We start from the raw sequence: 11,252 nt of genomic DNA, 5'->3' as shown, positions 1-11,252 counted from the left end.
GTAGATGATTGTGGGTATAACAATTTCTAACTCTCAAGTGTATTTTCTAGGGTATTCTATCTGAAAAGCACTCCTTACAATATGTGGGTAATAAGGGTATATATAGTGTGGGTAAAGACTTGGTAAAGCAAAACATAACTTTTTGCCAAACAGAGAGTTTCGCGAGTCCTTTACGGGTTGGCCTTACCCGCGAGACACTCGTGAAAATCTCTAGCCTGACATGACTCTTCATCTTCCAGTCATGTGCTCTACACGTGGCTCTTTCACGGGTAAGCTTTTCGCGAGACACTCGCGAAAACCACTTGTTCATCGTTTGAAGCTTGAGTTTTCACACTCTCTCACACTCATCCCTTACAATTAGAAACCTACATACATACATGGAAAAATGATTGAAGAAATTACAATTAAATTTGGCACGAATTTAAAGCCAACATAAAATAGTTGTAAATCACAACTTTACAATCTTTTCCTTTGGCTATTCTGTGACAAAACCCCTAAACAGACTCTAGACTTAAACATGAGTTTGGGAACATAGGAAAAACTCACTCACACCTAATTCTAGAAGTTGTGAAACACTTGCACCGTATACACCTGTATTCTGAAACACTTGCATATACAACAAACTTGCATTAAGCTCATGACAAGTAGAACACAAGGTACATATAGGAACAAGTAAAATGCGATCAAGATACTAAAAGAAATGTAAGCTATGAAGCATAACTTGATCAACCATGAACAATCATTAAGAAATGACTACAATGAAAATTTATCCAGTAAATGATCATCTAGACACGCAATGCAATTAAGAGCAATGCTAAAATCAATTGCATGTCCAACAAGCATGATGCATTAAGAAAACTAAAGCTAAGAGCAATAGAAAGCAATAAGCTTCAAAACGGCTATAAAAACCAAGATACAAAGAAGTACTAAAGAAAACTAAATTTTAAACTAAAGTACTTAAAAGCTTTAAACGAAAGCATTGTAAATATCCAAAAGCTATAAAAACTTAAAGTAAACTAGAAAAACCACCAAAATAAATCAATGTATACTAAGATGTGCTAAACTGTGCTCCCCCTCAAGCTGTACTCCCCCTTTTCTACCGGAATGCCAAAGAGACTAGAATGCCTCTGACTTCGACTCTGAGTTTTGCTCCTAGTTCCTCATCAGGTCATCAATCTAAGACGAGAGGGCAGTGATCTAGCCTTCAAGGCAGGTGAATTGAGATTTGGAGTGGTCGATATGGGAAGCTAGCATGCCATGCAACTCTTCAACCCTTCCGATTAGATGATCAAGGCGATTGGGTGCTCTTGTACGCACTTGGGAAAAGGGTTGTGCAATGTCCTCCAGAACTGAAGTGAAATGCTCAATTTCTTATTTATTGTCTCCTCCTTCTTCATCCCTTGGAATTTGAAAGACACAAATAGATGGTCCGGGGATATGATCTTTGCTTCGAATTATGGTTCATGCACTTGTTGGATCTTCTCTTTGCATCACTTGAAGTCCACTTGGAATCTTCACTCTTGCCCTTGTATAAGAGACTTGACAAAGCTTGGGAATGGTAGATTTAGCCTTGAATTCCTTTTTGTGATGCATTTGGTGAATAGGTGGTAGATGTGACTGCAGATGTCGATCTCCTTGTGGGTGAAGAGATCAAATAGGAATATAGATCGTGGTGCTGACAAGTTCATCAAGTTTCTCACCGGGTAGAGATTGAAGATCAAGATATAGGCCAAGGTTTGCATCTCCGGGGTGAATTAATGGTGTGCAAGGCCTTCTTGTTGATTTGTCCACCAAGGATTTCCACAAGGGGTTCTAGTTTCTCCCTTCTCTCATCATATTGTAGGGATGTGTGTGGAGTTGTTGGATGAACCTCCAATACGTCTTGAATCAACTCCCTTGAGATTAAGAACTCTCTCCCTTTTATCCAACAATTGATGTGATTCTCTTCCACATAGGCATTGGCATAGAAATCCCGAATGACATCTTCGTATACATTGCCCGTCGGCATCAATAACTTCCTCCATGTCCTTTCTTTGAACACCTCCGGAATGAAAGTGCCCTCTAAGGATTCTAAGTCCACAATCCTCTCTAAGATGATTAGGGCCCTTTTGTAGTGATCATTAAAGGCCATATCAGCATCATCGTTTCAAAACGAATCCGAGGAGGTGCGGGGATGCTTTGAAGACTTCTTTGCGGCCGATTTCTTGATAGAAGACATCTGCAAAACAAACATAAACACAAAGAAACAAAGACAAATACAAACAAGAAAACAAACTTGATTAGATACAAGTTAGTCCATAAAAACTAACAAAAGATCTAAAAAGAACATAAAAACAAATAACCAAAGTCACAAGACCATGTTTTAAGTGCTAAACATGTAACAAGACTTATCTAGCATTAGTGAAATGTAAAACATGCCAAGTGATCAAGAATGTGCATCAAGTGTGCATGTGGTGTGCATGTGAGATGCATGAGCAATGTATGACAAAATACTCATGGGGCAAAGTATGTAAAACACACAACCAATGTTTAAAACATGTTAAAAATGTAAAAACATAGTAATCCTCAAAATTTGGTACTCATTGGAGTTCAAAACAACAAGAAAATACCATTTTGGCATTTCATCAAACACTGAGGTTAAGTCTTAGAAAATACCATTTTGGCAATCCAAGGTATGTTTTAACACTTTATCACTCTTATTTCCTTAGATTAAGTCTTAGATTATAGGATTTCTTGGGTTGGGTTATTTTTGAAAGGGTTGGGAAAAACTTGTGTTTCTTGCAAATTTTTTAATTTTCTTGATTAGGTTGTGTCCCATTGTGTTTGTGTTGGCCCCAAGTGGCATTTTAACATGTATTTAGGCAAGATTTCAACATGTTCATGCATTCTTTTATATGTTAGTGGTTAAAACATACCTTGGATGAGTTTTAGGAGGGATTGTGTCACGACCCAAATCCATGAAACATGAATTTAGATACATGACTAACTTGCTAACCTTACCTAGCTCAATAAACATAATTTATTTAAACTTAGTTCAATAAAACTCCAAATAAACAATGCTTCTGATAAACCTCTTATAATAACTAAAATCCACAATTTATAATAATCTCCAAAATATTGTGAAGTCTAAGCGGAATAAAAAAAATAATAACTAATAATCTTTTCAAAACTCCAATTGAAAATAATCTCCATTATATAAAACGTGAACTACAAAACAAAGGTAACTAAAATTTTTATGAGTCTTCAAGTAACACTGAAGCCACCTACAACTTCCACGCTCTACCTTGCACCTCACAAAGCGATCCAAGGGTTCTATATTCCCAACTACACTCAAATCTGAAAATAGTGATTGATGGGGTGAACCACACATCTAGTAAGTAATTATATAGAATACACAACGGAATAGAGTCAAGCAAAGCACGAGTTTGATTTCACAATTTCACTCAAAATATCCAATATAGTTTTCAAAACATGTAAAGAATCACTTAATACACATATAAATAATTGATCAGAGCACAATGCCACATATACACATCACATATTCTCACATACAATCTTGTGAGCGGATACCAACATCTAATCCCTACTGGTGAGGGATCAACACATATTCTCACATACAATCCTGTGAGCGGATTTACACATATATCTGATCAATTCTAAAAACACTCATTTTGAGTCACATATCACAAACAATAAAGTTTATACAACATATAATAATTTTCTCAATATTAACAATTGTTCCAACAATAAAGACATTGAATATCACAATATCAAATTGAAACATAAATCAAAGGATGCTTGACTCTCTTAGGGAACGAATAGGAACTAAAGAGTTTATATAAATATTTTTACAATTCTTGAGTAAGTTTGAAAATCCAGTTTGTTAAAAGGAACGTCTTAAATACCGTTTAAAAAACAAGAATATGACTTCGAAATCACTTGGTTTGAAACAATTTTAAAGAACAAGAACCTTTTTAGAATACTTACTTTGAAACTCAAGTATTTTGGGAAAATAGTTTAGTTTAAAAACCATCTTTTAAATGGGATTTGGACATTCAAAACGTTATTTAAAATTCGAAATTTCTCTTAAAAAATTATTTAAAAGCCAATTATAATTTCTCTTTCAATAGTGTAAAAATGCTTTTTGATAAGCTTTTGAAAATTTTTAACTTCTAAGAACCTAAAGGACAAAACTTGTGCATATTATGCATAATTACTTACAGCACTTGAATCACTCTGAAAGTCCAGCCGAAACAACCTCCAAAGAGCCTCAAAATACTCTTAAATAAGACCTATAATCAATCATGGAAATTACTTAATATCCTCCACAAAATATAAATTTTACTAAACTATAAAAACTGACTCACTAGTAAAATACTTTGCTGAACTAAATGATAGCACTAATGCAAAGTATCTCTACCCAAAAATGTGTTTTCCTTGAATTTATCAAAACGCAGAGGCACCAGCTAATACTTTAGGGTTTAAGTTGATATACATAACCCCAAACAAGCCATATTGTATATATATCCACTATAGAAAACTTTACAGTTATCCTAATATATATATATAACCACACTGGCATAGCATAATCTCAAGGAAAGGTCCCAGAGGCAATGAAAACCATAGCCGCATTCTTTGACTTATATATCTATCATATATATTATATGTACTAAATAGTTGCATTCCTTGACTTCTTATATATCTATCATATATATATATATTATATGTACTAAATAGCCGCATTCCTTGACTTCAATTTAGGATTATATATATTCAAATCCGAAGGTGGCTTAAGCCAAAATCACATTCTCTTGCAATCCATGACTCAATCTAGGATTATATATATATATATATATATCCTAATGAACAATCTAACATCTAATGTGGATACCCAACGGCAAATCTAAACATTAGAATATATATTTTAGGATCAAAATCAAATTTCTAAATAACCTTATAAACTTTTAATTTTTTTGTTTCTAATTGTGAGAAATCTTACCTTGAACAATCTGATTGTCTCTTCAATTGTATCTGCTCTAACTCCAAGGAAAACATCTCTTAGCCTCTTAGATAAAACCCTGACTATTTTTTCCTCTACCTTGTAGTTTGTATTATAAGATGTGTGCTTAGTGGGTAGTGGGCTGCAGTAATAATTAAAACAAAACCTATGGCCCATCAATTATATTTTAAAGAAAACTCTTAAATAAAATTATGTGGGGTATTACAGATTGATCTTGAGTTTTGGGTGAGATTTGGGAGAAATTTTTTTTTTAGTTAAGAGAGGCACGGAGGAGGCAAAATGAGAGTGTTTGAAATACTGTCACTGTTTGGCTTTAAAAACTACAAAACCGCTCATTTCGCGAGTAAGCTTCTCGTGAATTTACTCGTGAAATGGCCTCTGAAGAGCCTTGACAGATTTCACAGGTAGCACTTACTCGCGAGCCAATCGCAAAACTCTCTGTCTAAATTTTAGAGTTTTCTGAGATTGCCTTCCTCACTAGAGGTCTCAAATCACACTAGGATAATGAAATCCGGTAAGTGTACCCGCTATGATACCAATTGAAAGCTCAGATTTGTGTAAATACACAAGAGCTTGTTTAGACCCCCAAATTAAAATTACGGTTAGATAGCTTTTACTCTAACTTATACTAAGTGTGGAACAAGAGTAAAAAGCGCAAACAATCGTTATCACTACCCTAAGCCATATTCATCCATTATCAACAATAAAAGGAAAGCTTAAGAGTAGGGAAGAGAGATGCAAACACAAGATAACACCGAGACGTGTTATTGAAGAGGAAACTGAAGAACTCGGTGAAAAACCTCTCTGCGACCCTCCAAGTTGAAATCGATCCACTAGAGAATAGAGTGGAGTACATGAATAACAGAAGACCTTCCAAGCCTAGTCTACCCCATGTACTTGAGCCCTCCAAACTCTTGCTACCAACTGACTTCTCGGAACCTTGTCTTCTCTAACTTTTTGAATCCTGCAATTCAGCCCTATTGCATCCGCTAATGAATGACTCCTTCCAATGCTTCCCAATAGCATCAAAATCTCACTTTATACTCAGAATGGGTGTGGTAAGTGTTTGGGCTATCAATCTCTCAAAGATGTAAATTTAGAGAGGTAGGAGTTGAGGAAAACCATAAGGAAATGTGTAAATAATTGTAGGTATAACAATCTCTAACCCTCAAGTGTATTTCTAGGGTTTTCTCTCTAAAAAGTACTTCTTACAATATGTGAGTAATGAGGGTATATATAATGTGGGTAAAGACTTGGTAAAGCAAAACATAACTTTTTGCCAAACAAATAGTTTTGTGAGTCCTTCATGGGTTGACCTTACCCGCGAGACACTCACGAAAATCTCCAACCTGGCATGACTCTTCATCTTCCATTCATGTGCTTTACAGGTGGCTCTTTCGCGAGTAAGCTTCTCGCGAGACACTCGCGAAAACCACTTGTTCATCCTTTGAAACTTGAATCTTCACACTCTCTCACACTTATCCCTTACAATTAGAAGCCCACATACATACAAGGAAAAATGATTGAAGAAATTAAAATCAAATTTGACACGAAATTAAAGCTAACATAAAATAGTTGTAAATCACAACTTTACACCTAGTATGGGGAACTCCTATCTATAGGGCGGGCTTTCAAGAAAATGATGTGTTATTCTATCTAGAAAGGGCTTTCCCTCATGGAGAAAGAGAATAACCCCTTATTTAAGGGTCCGTTTGGTTGGAGCGATGGAAAAGTGAGAGAATAGGAAATGGTGGGAAGATGGAAAACTGGGAGGATAGAAAATATCTTAATTTCTCACCTTTTTGTTTGGTTGGGAGTAGGAAAGTGGAAGGATGGAAAAAGTGAGTTTGTATAAATTTACTCATACACCCTTGTTAAAAAATGATGGTCAATTAATACAAAAAAGTGGCAAACAACCACAAAAAAAAAAAAAAAACAGTCACCCAATTTATTAAAAAATAAAAATAATGTTAAAAAAAAATCATGTCTAGTTAAACCCAAAAAAGAAAAAAGCAACATGCCCACCACAGCCTAGGAAATCAAATAATGAAAAAAAAAAAAAAAAAAAAAAAAAGGGGAAAGGGGCAACATGCCCAACACCAAAAAAAAGGAAAAAAAGAAAAGAAAAGAATTGGATATGAGAATTTTTGTCTATTAAGCAGCCTCATTTTCTCCATTTAGTTTTCTCTTCATTTTGGGAGAAAACTTTTTGATTGGCCCAGGAAGAAAACACCTAGGCCTCACAATTTATTTTCCTTCATTTTCACCTAACCAAACACGCTAAAAAAAAAAAAAAATTCCCATTTTCTCTACAAAGTTTTCTATCTACCCTATTTTACCTCTAAACAAACACACCCTAAAGATAAGGCCAAGAGGGAGTAAAAAATCAAAAGAAAAAAATCCCCTCACCTCAACTTTCATTTACCCAAAAAAAAGAAAAAAAAAAAAAAAACTTTTTTATTGGAAGATTTTTGCAGATAGACCACCACTTTTCTTAATGGCCAGTGGGCTTTTATATAAAAGGTGGCAAAAAGAGAGTGGACATGGCACGCCAAAAATGTTCAATATTCTTTTTCCACCGAAGTGTCTTGTCAACAATCATCATGCCTAAATTGTTCAATATTCCTTTACCACTAGTTATGTTGTTACTATATATTTCAGTGAAAGAATGCAATCGGTAGAAATTTTGATTTAACATGTATATGAAGACATAGAACGAGACGGGGATACAGAAACAAATTGCCCCCACAAATGGCGTATTACAATTTACAACTTAAAAGACTAAATACTAGTACACACTTATTATAATACAAACTAATTTCAACTCACGATTTGTACCAAAAAATAAATGTGTATACGTTAATTTGTATGCAACAGAGTAGCAAGTGTGAAATAAATACCGCGCATTTAACAAGTACAAAAAAAAGACAGCAAAGAGACTTGCTTGACAGACCCAATTCTTCATGCTCTAAACACTGTAACAGTACTTGCAGTCGATTTCATAAGTTATATTTGCTACATCTCTGAGCATAATTCTCTATTTCTTGCTAAACGGATATAAGACTCGATGAGATAGCTCAAGCACTCTAGCCTATCCTTGGCACTCATTGTGTCTAACACTAGATTGTGACCGTTATAGGAACCTCTTTTTTTCTCAGTAAACTTAGACAGTTCTATTAAGAAGTTGATTTTCTTGGGTTTAAGTTCTTGGTGTGGCTCCAATGGCTTGGCTGGGATGCCATAATGCTAAACTGCCTCGGACTCCTGTGGGAGATTTGACATTGTCAAGGACTACCCTCGTCACGTATTATGGCATCTTAGCCAAGCCATTGCAACCACAACAGAGCTTAAGTCCAAGAGAATTTACTTCTTGATAGAACTCGGTATCCTGAGCAAACAAATTGCCTAAAAGCTCACAATCTGGTGTTACAAACCTGAGTGCCAAGGATAGGCTAGAGTGTTTGCTGCTATCTTGAAGAACGTTTTCGAACCTTTCGATTAGTATACCACCTTGGAGTCTTGCATCCGATTAGCCAGTGACAGGTACAAGGCCTTTGAGGATGAAAATGAGCCTGTTAATTGCTCAAGCGGCTAAATTGGTGGCTGAAAGCAGAGATGAGGTAGATGTAGCTGAGAAGATACAAGACTCGATGATAGTCTAATAGTCTAATAATCAAAAGGTCTGAAATCGTTCATCAAAGACAGAAGAGGGCATGTTGGGGCATCGGGAAATGCCATGGAAACCAGCTCTTGGTAACATTGGGGAGAAGAACAAAGTATGAGGTACGTTTGCTTAGAAATATTTGTCCCAATTTTCATGTGTCATTTTTTATATAGAAGAAGGTAGTATTACATTGTGAATTACATCATTTTGAACACGTCAATGTGCCACAGTGAGTTTTTTTGGAAGAAGACTGTAATTTTATTAAGGAGAAATAGATATATCAACTAAGATGACAGCATTAAGATGTGAAGGAACATGCTCCATCCACATTGAAAGACCGCTAACATATCTAGCATGTCTAATAAGAATATGAGTAGCAAAATTACCCTGTCTCCTAATATGAAAAAAACTAAACAATAAATTCTTAGCTAAGCCTTTAGCTTCCTCAATCAAATGACCATAAGATGCAAAAGAGTGAGCCTCATTCTTCAAAGCATTGACGACTATCTCTAAATCTCCCTCCAAAAAAAGGAAAGACAGTCCAATGTCTTGTGTGAGAGTTAAAACCTTGAAAGCTGCTGTAGCTTCCATGGATGCAACAGAATTTGGGAGATGAATCTTCTCTGCTAAAGAGGTCATTGCTTGTCCCTTGCCAAGATGATTTAATGGGTACATTTGTGGTTAATATGTGAATAAGGATGTTTGATTTTTTTTTTTTTTAATTTAATTGTGGAAGTGTCTAATTGCCTAGTTGTGTTAGGTACACATGGGAACATGGAAGAATTTGAATAAGAGACCCATTCTTCCTAATAGATATATCAATATTCCATGATTGAGGGTCCATTTGAGAATAACATATTTAGTTGAAATTAAAAATCTTTTGCTGAAAATACTGCAGGAAAAAAAAAACTAAAAACTAGCTGAATAGTATAATGAGACTCATGAATAGTACTAAAAAGTGTAATAAGACTCATGAATAGTAATAGAAAGAAGCTAAAAGCTCAAATAAGCTGAAATTTGCATCACATCCCAAATGGGCTCTTAGCATCCGTTTAGAAATAGCTGATCTAGCTTTTTGCTGAAAGTATGCTAAAATATACTTGTACTTTGAAAAAAGTTATAAAGAAAAAAAAAATAAAGGAAAAAAGGTAAGAAAAAATAGGGAAAAGTGAGATTTTAAAAAACTGTATGCTAAATAGCTCTTAATTAAGAATTAGTAATTCCGTCATTAGATTATCAAAATAAAAACAAAATCTTTAGTCATTCTTTCTATTATAAAAATAAAAAATTGGACAAAATTATCATTTTGGTTTTACACTTTTGGGCAATTTTCAATTTGGTTTCTACTTTTTCCCAATAGTTAATTTGGTTTTTATTATTTTTAAATTGTTGTCAAGTTAGTCCTTTCTGTCTCCTCACTTACAAAAACACCGGTGCAAAGGTAAAAACTAGGGTTGTCCATGAGTTGCTCCAGGTTAGTTTTGGGCTTAACTCGAACTTGACTTGCTCAAGTTGGGTGGAAGAAAACGAGACCTGCTACCTATTGCTAGTCACCACGGGTTGAGTTGAATTGGGCTTGGGCCGACGATTGACCGGTTCGGTAAAAACCTATGAAGAAGCAATAGTGAGCTATAAGCTTTAGATCTTCCCTAAATCTAAGCAGAGGAAAGCAAAACGCCGAAGGATTCAAGCTAAAGACATCCAAACATTGCCTAATATGAGAAGAGGAGAGCCCAATGTTGCCAAATCTAAGTGGATTTAAGCAAAATATCGCCAAATTTAAATGGAGAAGGGCCAAATGTGGCCAGATCCAAGCGGAGAAGAGCCTGATCATCGCCAGATCTTGGTAGAGTCAGCCTTCTTTGAAGTGCTTGTTAGTCATCTCGAGTGACTCAGGTTTTAAAGGAGGAAACCCATTGCTTGAATCCCCAGAGTTGGTTTCTAAGAACTAGTACCCGTTGTCAAATTGGGCCATGGACGGGTCAGTTCCAGTTGGTTGGATTGAGTGATCGGGTCACTTGGACAGCTCTAGTAAAAACAAGAATTTTATCTTTCTCTTCCCTTTACGGGATTAAAATAAAAAAATAAAAAAAAAGAATTCTTATCTTTCCTTTCTTTCTCTTTACGTCCTTTTTTTTTCCCCTTCTTTTCCCTTTCCTTAGCTACAACCAAATATAGCTACCCTATGTTGTATTGTATTTAAAGGATTTTTTCTTCCTCTTTTCCTATTTCCTTTTTTATATTTTTATATTTAATAGTTCTTAAATAGGTCTTTGTTTTTGTTAGTTGTAGTGCCACTGGCTTACTGGTTTGCAGCTTTAACGTTTTGAGTGGTAATGTTTATCTCATATTGGTTGTTTATCTCATATTGGTTGCTGCACAAAAATGTACACACTTTTTGCATTGAACTTATGACTTGAAGTTAATGCAAAAAACTAGTATCTACCCTTATCATCAACCGCTAAACAAATTTCTTGTATCTTTTAGTTGCTTGAATAAAATTTCATATTCAATACAAAGAAACCAAAACAAAAAAAACAAAAAACAAAAAACATAAAAACCAAAAAA

Source organism: Castanea sativa, chromosome 7 (genome assembly GCF_040712315.1).
Source record: "Castanea sativa cultivar Marrone di Chiusa Pesio chromosome 7, ASM4071231v1".
Lineage (NCBI taxonomy): Eukaryota > Viridiplantae > Streptophyta > Magnoliopsida > Fagales > Fagaceae > Castanea > Castanea sativa.
This window is presented reverse-complemented; position numbering follows the sequence as displayed.